Genomic DNA, 13,093 nt, shown 5'->3' with positions numbered 1-13,093 from the left:
AGCCTTGGTCCTTGCATGTGTGGAGGCATGTGTGGCATTCTCTTTTGACTGGCAGCTTTCTCATAGCCTGAACTCACATACAATACAAAGGGCAGCAATTGAATTTTAAAATGTCTCAAAAAATTAATTGCATGCATCATTGAGGAGAACTGCATGTGACACAGAAACCATATGTGGAAGATCATTTGTCTGAAGTAAGTACCATTTGGGTTTCATACAAAATGTGCATTTGAAAAGTAAGAGTTGAGTATTATAACATATTTTAATGATAAATCTTTTTCTGCACAACAATTTCATATTGTTGTTAATGACCATTTTGGAGCTGTGCCCAGAGTGAAGACATTATCCTTGGATCTGGGTAATGAGTTTGTAAATGATCCTGAACAAATGGTGAAGCTATTTGCTAAAATTTTTGTTAAATCTACAGATGAGCCTTTTCTTAATCTGGGTAATTAGCATCATAATTTGAAAGTATTTAGTTATCTAGACTTGTCCCTGGCAAGTGAGGTTGGTTTTTGTTTTTCCTTTCCTATTTTTTGATTAACTGTGAGACTGAGGGGGATTCTGAAAGCAGCAAAACACCTGGTTTTCTTTCTGGCATGCCAGAATTACTCAGAGATACAGACTTGTTCTAGCCATGGTTTGGATGTTGATCATGCAAAGGCTCATGTGCCAGTTCTCCTGTCTTTCAATTGCTGTGAACTTTTTATCTTGGAAGGAAAAAAGGAAGATAGCTCTAAAAAAGGCTGTACAGTCACATTGCACTAAATTAAAATAAAAGCAAAATGCTGGAATGCAAGTAAAAGTACAGCTATTTATGATCATCTGTCAGTGAGACTGAGGGACCACTGTTTCATATTTTTGATATTTGGTAAAACACATCATTGTGGTGTTTTTTTTATATTTTGAATGAAGAGAGATTGTTTACAGTTCAGAAAGTTTGTGAAATTTTATTCTGGCAATTTGCAGACCAATTTCCTTGCACAGTTTTTTGTCAAAATTGTCTAAAACAATTGTAGCCGTTGTATCTGCTGAATATCCAAACCAATGAAATATTTGACATTTGCACTCCAGAATTTCCATAATGAAAAGTAATTCCATTACTGCTAGAGTGCTAAAATGTTGAAGACACTAAAACCAAGACTAAATAATTTGTGCCAATTTTATTAGAATCCTTGCAGAAGCAGATTTTTATACATTACTTATGATATTTTGTTTGCTCATAGTATGTGTTTCTTTCAACACACAGAAAAATAATTCTGATTGCCTCAGGAATAGATTCTTATTGCCTGAGGTTAATCAGGTCAGCTCTCTCTTCAGCTGGACTATATAAAAATGATACTGGCCAGAGTTTGATTTATGTTGATAGAAAGCAGCAAAGGTCTCTCCATGTTTTGGGACTGTCCAAATGCCAATGACATTCAGTTTATGGCTATCTTTAGTGGGAGCAAGTCAGCAAGAACCCAGAATTGGGCTGTGTCAGCCCAGAGAAGCATCAGTCTGCTGTCATTACATGCCACACATCTGGGCTTCAGCTGAGCGTGTTCTGCATGCTCCAGTCTGGCTGTGCAACTTCTCCCGGAGGCAAAGTGCTGCACAGAGCTGTCTCTGTAAGGGCACCTGGCACTAGAAGGAGTGGAAGCCCCTGTAGACAACTTACAGACACCAACACAGAATGGTTCAGCTGTGTCCACTCCCCAAATTTGCTGGTTATGTCAATAGAGACTCACGTGGTAAGTCCAAATTCATGATACAGTCATACAATCATTGAATGGCCTGGGTTGGAAGTAACTTCCAAGATCATCTAGTTCTTTCCCCCTGCTGTGGACAAGGACATCTTCCACTGGACCAGGTTGCTCAGAGCTCTATCCTACATGGCTTTAAACACTTCCAGGGACAGGACATCCATCATTTCTCTTTGGAAATCTGTTGCAGTGCCTCACCACTCTCACAGTAAGGAATTATTTCCTAGTATCTAATCTAAATCTATTGTCTTTCAGTTTGGAGCCATTCCTCCTTGTCCTGTCACTGTGTGGTCCTGTGAAAAGTCCCTCTCCATCTTTCTCCTAGGATCTCTTCAGGTACTGGAATACCATATGTGGTCTTCCTGACCCCTTGCCTGGCAGTGCAGACCACAGCGTCAAAGAGGGACTGAGTGTGGCTTGTATATTGCTTGGTCACAGGAGAGGATCCTAGCAAGAAAAGCAAATAAAAATGCAGTGAATCCTCCCTATATTAAGTTAACATTATTGCAATGTATTTTGGCTCCTCAGCCCATGAGTTCCACCCATAAGGACTCCCTGACGCTTCAACAAGTGGGTGTAAGTAGGTCCAGGGGAATATTAAATTACAACTCTTCAGCTCTGACTTTGGCCCAAAAAGAACAGAAAAAACCCTTTGAAAATCAGGGAACATCATGACTGCAATTGTAAAGTATTTTGCTCACTATGTAGAACACATCTGTAAATTATGTAAATTAATATTTATGGAGAACATTGAACCTTTGAAGTTTTGCTTTTTTGGAACATACTGAAAATAAAAGATGGCCACTCTGATTAGTATTTTTAGTAGAATTTACCAGGTTTACATAGATCTTTTTTTGACAGGAAATGGACTTCTAAAGGAACAAATGTACTAAAAGATAGGAAGTGATTGCTTCTGAGACCATATTATCAACAGTTGCTTCTGGTGCAACTGATGTTCTGCTTCTGTCTTCTTTCAGGTAGATTACAGAGCATGAGATATTCACTAGAAATATTCATGAAGGCTATGAAGAAATACTGTGGCTTTTTCATTTTGTAAGGCATGCACAAATAGTTGTGGTCAAAAAACATTATTGAGGTGGTGAAATCGAGCACTCACAATAGGAAATGCCAGAAGAAAGATTTCCCATGGGACTTCAGCTTACCTGCCTATGTTTGGAATTATTGACAAGACATATATTCCTACTGACAAAAGGTATCAATATGGATTCTAGTATATAATGGTGTATTAATTTTTTTTCTCCAGTAATTCCATTTATTTGGTACAGAGGAGGGACTGAACTCATTTAAGGACCACCAATTCAACATTTTGTCTTTTCTTCTTTGTTCTTATAGGTGCCATTCACTGCAATGTTCATGCTCTTCTCTGAAGAAAAAAATTACTGATTTCCTCTATGTCTGTCATCAGGGTAGCATTTCACAAATCTTAATTAAACTTTGCAAGTAATAAGGAGTATTAATACCTCTGTTTTAAAGGACTGAGACACAGTAAGAGTAAAGCTATTCTCTCCTAAAAAGTGAATCCCTTGAAGTGCAATGATTTCTTGAGGTACCCAGTGCTGTTGTTGATGTTTACACTGTACACCTGAGGGCACCTTCCACTTTCCAAGCCTGGCTGCAAGTTCTAGTGACAGCTCCTCAAGGCTCAGCTACACACAGTGCTGCCTCTGACCTTTTTCTCCCATCTTTCCATGCATGTGAAACCTGCAAAGAGCAGCCCTGACAGGCTCTGAGTGAAACCCCACGAGTGGATGACTGGGACATGAGGACATGAGGGGTGCTGCTGATTGCAGAAGACCAGCAATCCAGCTGCAGTCATGCACAGTGTTTCCAAGCTTGAAGGCTACATCCCATGGAGTTCCATGTCAGGGGGCAGTGCTCAGCCCTTCTGCAAATGAAGCCGTAGGACTTCTGTCAGGATTGTTGAGAAAAACATGGGTAATGACCGACAGGATGAGCTGGATGTTGGTTTTGTTGCTGGGATGGGTCGAGGCCAGCTGGTGGCAGCTCAGCCCCCACGCAATTTCTCACTCACGTTTCCCCAGAGAGATGGGGGAGAGAGTTGGAAAGCCAAAAGTGAGACAAACTCATGGGTCAAGATGAAGGCTGTTTAATAAGTGAATGGGGAAAAAAAGATCCCAACTGATGCAAAGGCAATCACTCATCACCTCCCACCAGCAGTCCTATGCCCTGACAGTCTTCAAGCAGCAGCTAAGCACAGAAAGTCCCTGTTTTATTGATGAGTATGCTGTATGTGGTGTCACACATCCCTGGGCAGTTTGGGTCAGCTGCCCCCTCCCAGCCTCTTGCCTACTCCCAGCCTACTCATGGGGCAGCAGGGCTAGAAACAGAGAAGGCCTTGGTGCTGTAAAAGCACTGCTCAGCAGCAGCAAAAACATGGATGTGTTACCTGCACTCTTTGGGTCACAAATCTAAACCACAGCACTGTGCAGGCCACTTGAAGAAAGTCACCTCCACCCCACCCAGACCCAGTGTAGCTGTTCCCATCACATGGGCACTGCCTGGCAGAGTCATAGTCTTGTTCTCTAGTTTCAGCGTTGAAAATCAGAAATTTCTTCTTCCCTGCCTCTTCTCTGACCTTTACAATAAGTGAGGTAGAACTCTTAAAAGACTTAAAGTTTTCTTCACTGTACAAACCTGGGGTTGACATCTTGCTTCCATGCTGTGCAGACTCCCACTGGGAAAGAGAAAATGTTATTTCAGGCACAAAGATCACCTACCCACCAGATTTTGGGATTTTGATGCAAAGCCTGGGAAATGAGAGTTTTTAAAGGAAAACATCTACAGGCTTTTGACATAGACAACAATATATACATTTTCCCTTAGGTTCTTTCTTGGAAATGACTGAAAATTTTCCAAAAATAATTATCAAAAGAAGTCCAAACAAAATCAGCCAGAGGCATCCAGCCAGCAGGAGAAATTACAGCTAGGATGACTGAATTTTGGCAAGGCTAAAAGGTCCTTATAATGGAAAGTATTGGGTAACTTTAGGAAAGGCCAAAGCCAGTTCAGGAATGAAGAAAGAATGACCATGGTGGCCAGTGATTTTAATCTTTCATCTACCATGCAACCCTATAAAGGGAAGGCATAACCCAAAATGTGTTTGGAGATATCTGTGGAGAGGACACAAGGGAACAAGCTGATTTTGATCTTTCTTCTGTCAGTCCAGGCTGTCAGGTCTTTTGAAAGCTCTACAAAGCTTTCTCCCACAATAGAAAAGTCAATTTCTCTACTTGAGATATTTGTGAGGAATGAAACACTTTGCCTGAGAGAAGCATCCATGCCTCTCTCAGATCCACCTAAAACTACCTACAAGCCCAGCTGAGCAATGAGTTGTAGCCTTCAGCTTCCAGACTCAGCATCAGCCACTCATACACCCTCAGGCAGAGTATAGACCACTTTTCTCTACTTTAAAGATGACTGCTCAGAATGCAGCTGGCTTCCAGAGTCTTGTGCAAAGGGTATTGCAAACATTTCAGGTTGAAGATCAGCAAATAAGTACTGTTATTAGCCCATTTCAGTGCAGGTGCTAGAGCAGAGTATTGAGATGGGAAAAAGCTCCCTCCTGCTCTAGCAGAAGCAGATCTGCTGTGGCTGACAGAGCTCAGTGAGGTGTCCAGCTCTGCCTCCCAGAAAGGGAGCAGCACCCAGATCAGGAGGAAAGCTCCAAATTATTCACCAGCTTTGTTGTTCCTGCAGGGGCACTTGGGATGGAGAGGAAAGAGTTCAGTCACACATTTATAAAATAATGCTTTCAAGTGCAGACTTTCATGCTGTCATTTGTCATGCTGTTTTCTTCATGGAAAGAGACCAGGCATGCCTGTTGACAGTCAAAATCTGTCAAAATCAGCATGAACTGCAGAACAAGTATATACATACACCTGTTTGTTCAAACTGTTCCCTTAGGACCTGGAGATCTCTGGGGTTTCTTGGGCAATGGATAACTGCAAGGGCAGGGAGAACTGTGAAGCATGGAGCAGCACTGTGCTCAGTCCATGTGCCACATGCAATACATGCAAAAAACATTTTCATGGGGAATGAAAATGAAGCAAGGCACCCGAGGCACCACCTGACCAGTGTTCCTGGGGGATGTTCAGAAGTTTAAGTATGGAAGAGTTTGCTTCTTCTGTTACCATGTATTTTTCTGAGTTTTGGAGTGTCACTGGCTTTGCTTTGTATTAGATTTCAGAAAAGAGACTACAAAATTGGTAACAGGCAGCTAGTCTGCTCATAATGTTCCTTTTTTTCCCCCTTGAGATATTTGCCTGTGTAATAAATTCCATTTTTTTTTATTTATTAAATGAACATAGTCAAGGTACTTGCAAAGAAATTAATATCCAAATATATGCACAAGTATCAGAGAACGAAATCCACTAGAATAGCAAAATTGCAACACAGAGTCATTTATGCTGGAGGGAACCATGAGGAGGTCTCTGGTCCAGCCTCCTCTTCCAAGTAGGGTCAGCTGTGAGACCAGACCAGCTTGGTCAGTGCTTTTTCCATTTGGATCTTGAAAGCTCCAAAGGCAGAGACTGCACAGCCTCTCTGGGCAACCTGCACCCCTGCCTGGGTGTGACCGATCACTCAGGCTGAACAAGTTTCTTCTTGTATCTTGTCTGAACCTCCCTTGTTTCAATGCATGCTTGTCTCTCTCATCCTCCCAACATGGAGCACTGTGTAGAGCCCTGCTCCATCTCCTCCCCAGCCTCCCAGCAGGAAGCTGCTGTCACCTGCTGGGGTGCACCTCTGGTTCATGCTCAGCTTGCTATTCCCCACAGCCCTTCCTGTGGAGCTGCTCCCCATGCTCGCAGTCCCCAGCCTGTCCCATTCGAGTAAGTTGGTCCATCACAGGAGCAGAAAATTGCACTTGCTCTTCAATTTCAAAACATTTCTGTTGGCCCAGTCCTCCAGCCTGCCTAGATCCAGGACTGCTTCCTAGCCCAGTGAATGTACTCCCCAGTTTTCCTTCATCTGCAGACTTAATTAAAGTGCACCCCATCCCCTCCTTCAGATCAGGAATATAGGTATAAGACAGGACAGATCTTGCTTGTAACTAGTCACCAGACAAGGTGGCAGGAATCATTAACCACTATCCTTTGAACCTTTTGGAGCCCTTGCACAAACCCTATCTAGTTCCATCGACATAGATCAAAGTTTCCCAAGGAACCTCTGATTCAGTTCTTTTTCCTTTTTTTTTTTTTTTTGGTTTCTCTCTCCCTGACCATCACTTCTAGGCATAAAGGTCTGAGACCTTGTTGTTGAAGACCAAGGCAAAGAAGCCATTGCTCGTTGCTCAGCCTTGCAGCTGCTGGCACTGCTGCCTTCAGCAGTGGGTCCAGCTTGGAGAGTACAAGCTGCTCCTGGCAGTGGTCTTCTCTGCCTTGACCTTTCCAAGAAGAACCTGCTGGAGATATGGCCTGGAGTGGGGTGTTTGTGGCAAGCAAGGATGCTTTGAGGCAGTCTGCCTTGGCCCAGCTCGTAGGAGCAGTAGTGTATATTGTCCTAAAGGCAGGACATCTGGAGCCACTTTCTGTCCACCCCTGCAAGCCTCCATCGACCCAACCAAGCAGCCTAACTTTATGTTATTATCTTTTATTTTACATATTGATAATATTTGTGTTTGCAATTAAAGAAACCTGATCTTGTAACCAATTTTCCTGTTCTTTTGGCCCAGATACTACTTTTTTCACAGAGTTAAAATGCAGAGTGCAAAATTTTGCTGGTGGTTGATGTGGCCCCTTGGTCTCACAGGAAAAGGGAGGGAAAAGTTTTGAGTCATTCAGCAACAACCACAGGGAAGTATAGTCCCATCCACATACATTTCCAGAGAGGAATTTGAGGTTTGGATGACACAGAAGAGGAATTACTGTGGGGAAAGGACTTCTCAGGATTTGCTGGTAGAAGGACGTTCCAAAGTGCAGAGGATTTTTATAGTTTCTGTAATTCTTCTAACTCTGTGTTTCTCATTTTATGAGTGTGAGCTGTCTCCGTTTCCCTGCCCTTTCCCGTTGGGCTCGTTCGTCTTTGTGTAGCCCTGATTCAGCAGCAGCTCGGTGCCTCGGGATGAGGGTGAGAACTGGCTGCATTTGCTGGCTACAAGAACAAGCATTACCTTGCCTGAGAGAGACTGGCTGAGCTGCTGCCAGAAAACAGACTTGGCTAGCAGAGCCTTGGCCGTGACTGTGGCCACCTCTCACTTCCCCCTCCTACAGGGAATGAGCTCCTCGTGGCTAAGAGTGTTTTCTGGTAACTCTTCATAACCTCTTTGCAGCCTTGGGAGAAGAAGAGGGACGTGAAAGTGCAGCCTCCAATTTAAGAAAAAGTATTCAACATAGAGTCATAGAATCACAGAATGGTCTGGGTTGGAGGGGACATCAAAGATCATCCTGTTCCAACCCCCCAGCCATGGGCAGGGACAGCTTCCACTGGACCACGCTGCCCAAAGCCCCTTCCAACCTGGCTTTGAACACTTCCAGCCATAGGACATGCACAGCTTCTCTGGCAAGCTGTTCCAGCGCCTCACCACCCTCACAGTAAAGAATTTATTCCTAATATCTAATATATAAACTTACCCTCTGTCAGTTTAAAACCATTCCCTTTGTCCTATCACTACATGTGCATGTAAAAAGTCCCTCTCCATCTCTCCTGTAGCCCCCTTCAGGCACTGGAAGGCTGCTATAAGGTCTTCCCAGAGCCTTCTCTTCTCCAGGCTGAACAACCCCAGCTCAGCCTGTCTTCACAGCAGAAGTGCTTCAGTTCTGTGGTCTTCCTCCTTCCTTCCTCATCTTGTGCCTGTGGTGAATTACTGGGGCTAAGCTAAAGCATAAACATGAATTTTACATAAGTTATTTGGGAAACTATGGAGTCGGTAACCCTCATTATGTCTTCTCAAAATGTACTCCAGGCCCAATTCAACTTTGAATCCATGAAATAGGAAAATCCTCCACACTGATAGGAGGTGCAATACCTGGTCCTGTGTTAAATGGCATGGCCATGATCAAGCTTCTTTCATCCAGTTGGAAGCAGAGTGCTCCTGCAAGCACTTCGTTTGCTGCACTTTGGAGCTTCTTTTCTGACTTTGGTAGTTGCCCCAGAAAACAATTGCTGTAGAAGGTGATAATGCAGGAGATTAATTCATCCACTGGCAGAGCTATGTGGATGAATAGCCAAACAAGAAATCTTGAAATGGATTTCTTCTATGGTGGGGTTGAAATGTGAAGAATGAAACCTTGGGACATGATCTGCTCTGCTAAGTAGGCAGCAGCATTTTATACCACTGAGTGGCTTTCAAAGAACTTTTTTCAGGGTGATGGCAGTTCTTGTAATGGATTGCTCTTACCAAAACTTTGAATTTTAAGAGTCTTGTGAAATAGGACTGCACCTAATAATTGCAAAGAATGAACGAGAAAGCTGAAAGTGCACAACCTGTATGTGTCCAGGTGAGCCCTATCGAGTGGATTGTTTTGTGACATTTTCAACCCAGGGAATTGGTGGAATCTCCATGCCTGGAGGTGTTTAAAAGTTGTGTAGATGTGGCACTTGGGGACATGGGTTAGTGGTGGACTTGGCAGTGCTCGGTTATCGGCTGGACTCGATGATCTTGGAAGTCTTTTCCAACCTAAATGATTCTTTATAAAAGTAAATTCTAAATTATAGATTAAAGTCTCTGTTGCTTGTTTTAGGGCAAGTTCATTCTGGTCAGGCAAAACTCTGTTACAAGTGATACATTCAGGTCTGTTCACTCAGTTGTAGACCCCTGTATTACTGAATATCACAGAACCTCGTGCACGGCCCAAGGCTCTCAGCTTTCTGCAGGAATTAATTGGTAATGCAGACAACACTTCTGTTGATGCTTTTTCTTGGCAAGGGTGAGCTGAAATGGTTTGTATATACTTGCACAGCTTTACTTGGACTTGTGCTTCCTGGTTATGCTGATGGGCAGCATTTTTGGCTAATAAGAAATCTGTATATAATCTTACACTGTACATGGTGATGATGTATGGATTGATATTGGAACAATGACTGGATTCCTTCATGGTTTATGAATACCACTGCAAATTTAAACAGTTTTGATTAAATGCTTGCTCGGGCTCATGCTGTTCTATAATATGTGGCACTTTTTGGAAAGAGGAATTTTCTTTTAACTTGTTTGTCTAAATATCAGTCCTGATCAAAACATCGGATGTATGTGTTCAGGAAATTTTGCTGTTGAAAATTTGTTTTTATTCTGAATTAAAGGAGAAATGACATTTGAACCTATTTTTCCTACACTCCACAGTGCAAAAAAAAAAAAAAAAATTAAATGCTATCTACTTGGAAGACTGTAAATTTTGGGTTGGAGTTTGAAATTCTGGGTTAAAAATTTTTAAATGTTTGTTATTTATTATTTTACATTTTTACATTTGATATTACTTTATGCCACTTTCATTGCTTTGAAATCAGTTTATGACTTCAGAGCAGCTATATTTCATTATATTACTTTAAATAATTGTTAAGTCTGGCTTCTGTTTATTGCACATTAAAGCATTTTATCTTCTCGATGTTGCTGTCTCCAATTTCTGTTGTGTTGAAAGAATTTATCAGACTCTTTAGTTCCAAAACAAACAGGAAATACTTGGATAGGAGTGACATACCAGATCTTCGCAAAAAAACTGGAGACACTGGGATCAGGGAAAGAGGTTTCATTCAGTGATAGAAAGCAGCACACAGTAATGATTTTAAAAGATAGTAAAACCCAGGAAGGGAATAAAATATTTCAGCTGTGATGATAGTTTTTATTGAATTGTGCTATGTTGTCATCTGCTAGCTGCAGTATTGTATAAATTGCCATAAGTTATAAAATTTATTTTAAAATTAACACAAGACAAATAGAAACAGAATTTCAGAATGCTGAAATGAAGTTTCATAATGTATGCTGAAATCTATTTTCCTGAAATAGTGCTTTTCTTGAAACATTTGCACCGAAAGACTTTGGGAGTGGAGTTGATTTGTATCAACATATTATAAAATGTTTCAAATTTTGGTGAAAAGAGCACTGCTGCATTGGCAAATATTTTGATGAAAAAGTCAGCCTGTGTTTTAGGTACTGTTCTAAGACAGGATGGTAGTTTATTAAAACCTGCATAGGAAGAAAATGAACAAATTTCAAGGACATGTGAGGACATGGATGTAAATATTGCTGCTTGTTTCCAGAGGGATGGACCAAGCAGCCATTAACCTTAATGGGAAAGATGCTATTTACTTTTCATCTCGTACAGGAGTGGGTATTGTTTAGTTCTTTAAAAGCTATTAAATATCTGCTTGAACTTCAAATGATCATTGGATATGCTCATTTTAGAGTAGTCCTACTGCTTTTACTCTTTCTGATGGTGCTAGCTCTAGAGAGCCTGGTAAAGAGCAACTTTTACAGATGTCCTTTCCCTTCAGCTTTCAGGTTCAACAGCTTGGAAGATCAGAAGCCATCACTGAAAACTTGGCCTTCCTGAAATCATGTGCCACTGGCTTCAGCGGAGTCAGGATTTCACTGCATGTTGAGAAGATTACCTTTATTTATTTATTTTATTGGCAGAAAGGAAAGCTGTGCAAATCCAATCCAGTTAAACAAATATCTGATGGGTTTGGATGTGTAACTCCTGTTTTATGCTATTAGAGGCAAATTGTGCTGGAACCTGCCCGTACTCTTGCTGCAAAGCAGGCAGAGGAGCAATCACTGATCATAACAACACACAAAGTTCTTTGAAAGTCAGAATATCCATACATCTTAAGAAATAATGTTGCAACACTACCTTTGATCTTTCAAAGATCACTTTAGAGAGGGGAAGGTGATTTTACTGGTAAAATGGAGTAAATTTCATTCACACTCTTGTGCCCATATGCTGATGCTGACAGGCACCAGGAGGGGTATATACCCAAGTAAATGCATTCAGGCATCCAGATATGAGTACCCAGCCAGTCTGCCTGGGACTCCTTGGCAGATATGACAAGGGATGCCACCTATGAAGTCCTCCCCGCATGTCCTGGCTTCTCCTTGGATTGGTGGCAGTGATGTGGGTTTGTATGTGCCTCTTTCATGCCATCTAGAAATCAGGTCATCAGTTATTCGGCCTGGGCACCTCTGTGTCTCCCTGGGTGTCCTGGGAAGCTGCACACAGTCCATGGGTTCTTCATGTGCCACCAATCCAGGTATTGTCAGCAGATATTGGACTCATAAACCTTCCCCTGCTGCTTCTTTGGGTGGTTGCCCACCATGACTTTTCCACTCCTGCTCCACTCATAACACTCCTAAGGATTTTACTGCGGTTCTCTACATGTTGATGCAAAATTCAACAGACTTTTTTTTTTGTTTGCAATTTTTTCAAGGTCTATACAAAATTGAACTACCTGTGAACAGATAAAACCTCCTTTCACTTACTTTACTTAAAGTGGCTCTGTTCTGATGCTAAGACTAACTTTCCCTTTCAGGGAAAAGATCCATCTTTTAATGGGTCGTTTGTCAAGATTGCAAAACCTCTCTGAATAATTCCTGTGTTTATATATGTTTTTTATATTACATCATATTGAGAAGTCTCAATGAGACATATTTTTGTGAGTTTATGCTAGAAAGAATCATCTCTTTGAGCCTAAATACTTGGCTTTGTGATTAAGAGACACTCATTTGATGAGGCCCCTGGTGCTAAGCCCTCCAAGATGAGTAAAAAGCATTACTTTTTGTAAAACTGTAAACATCACATACTATTAAAAAATATATTGGATAAAGAAACAAGACAGTAAAGAGGTATCTTATATCTGTTGCATGTGAAAAACTGTGTGAAGTTGACCAAATTAAAAACAAAACAGATAGCATTCTATTGCAGGAATGAATGAAGGCTTTAAAATGAAATATAAGAACAACCTTCCACCCACAGAACCCAGTCCAAAAGTAAGATTTTGATTTATTTGATTCTACACATATTTTTGTCATTAAGCTTTGTAGTGTATTCTTAACTTTTGCTGTGCTGTTATGCATGCTAAAACACTGATTCCCACATGGTGAGCTAATGGCAAAGAAAACACTTGTGTCACCAGGAAAAAGAGAAAGTCTTCAGCATGGATGCAGAAGATTTAAACACTCTCTCAGACACATTCCCCTACATGAACATGACACCACACAGGATTTCTGAACTCTTCTCCCCTGTCTTAGGAGACCTAAATGAGCTCCTTTCAGTCATAACAGCAGAAAGGAGGACAGATTGTAATGAAACCACATTAAAAGAAGAAAGGGAAAAAAAAAAAAGGAAAAGCGAGCTAAGATCTTTAATTTTAGATAGCTG

The sequence above is a fragment of the Haemorhous mexicanus genome, chromosome 1, assembly GCF_027477595.1.
Source record: "Haemorhous mexicanus isolate bHaeMex1 chromosome 1, bHaeMex1.pri, whole genome shotgun sequence".
In the NCBI taxonomy this organism is placed as follows: Eukaryota; Metazoa; Chordata; class Aves; order Passeriformes; family Fringillidae; genus Haemorhous; species Haemorhous mexicanus.
Note: the sequence above shows the minus strand (reverse complement) of the source record.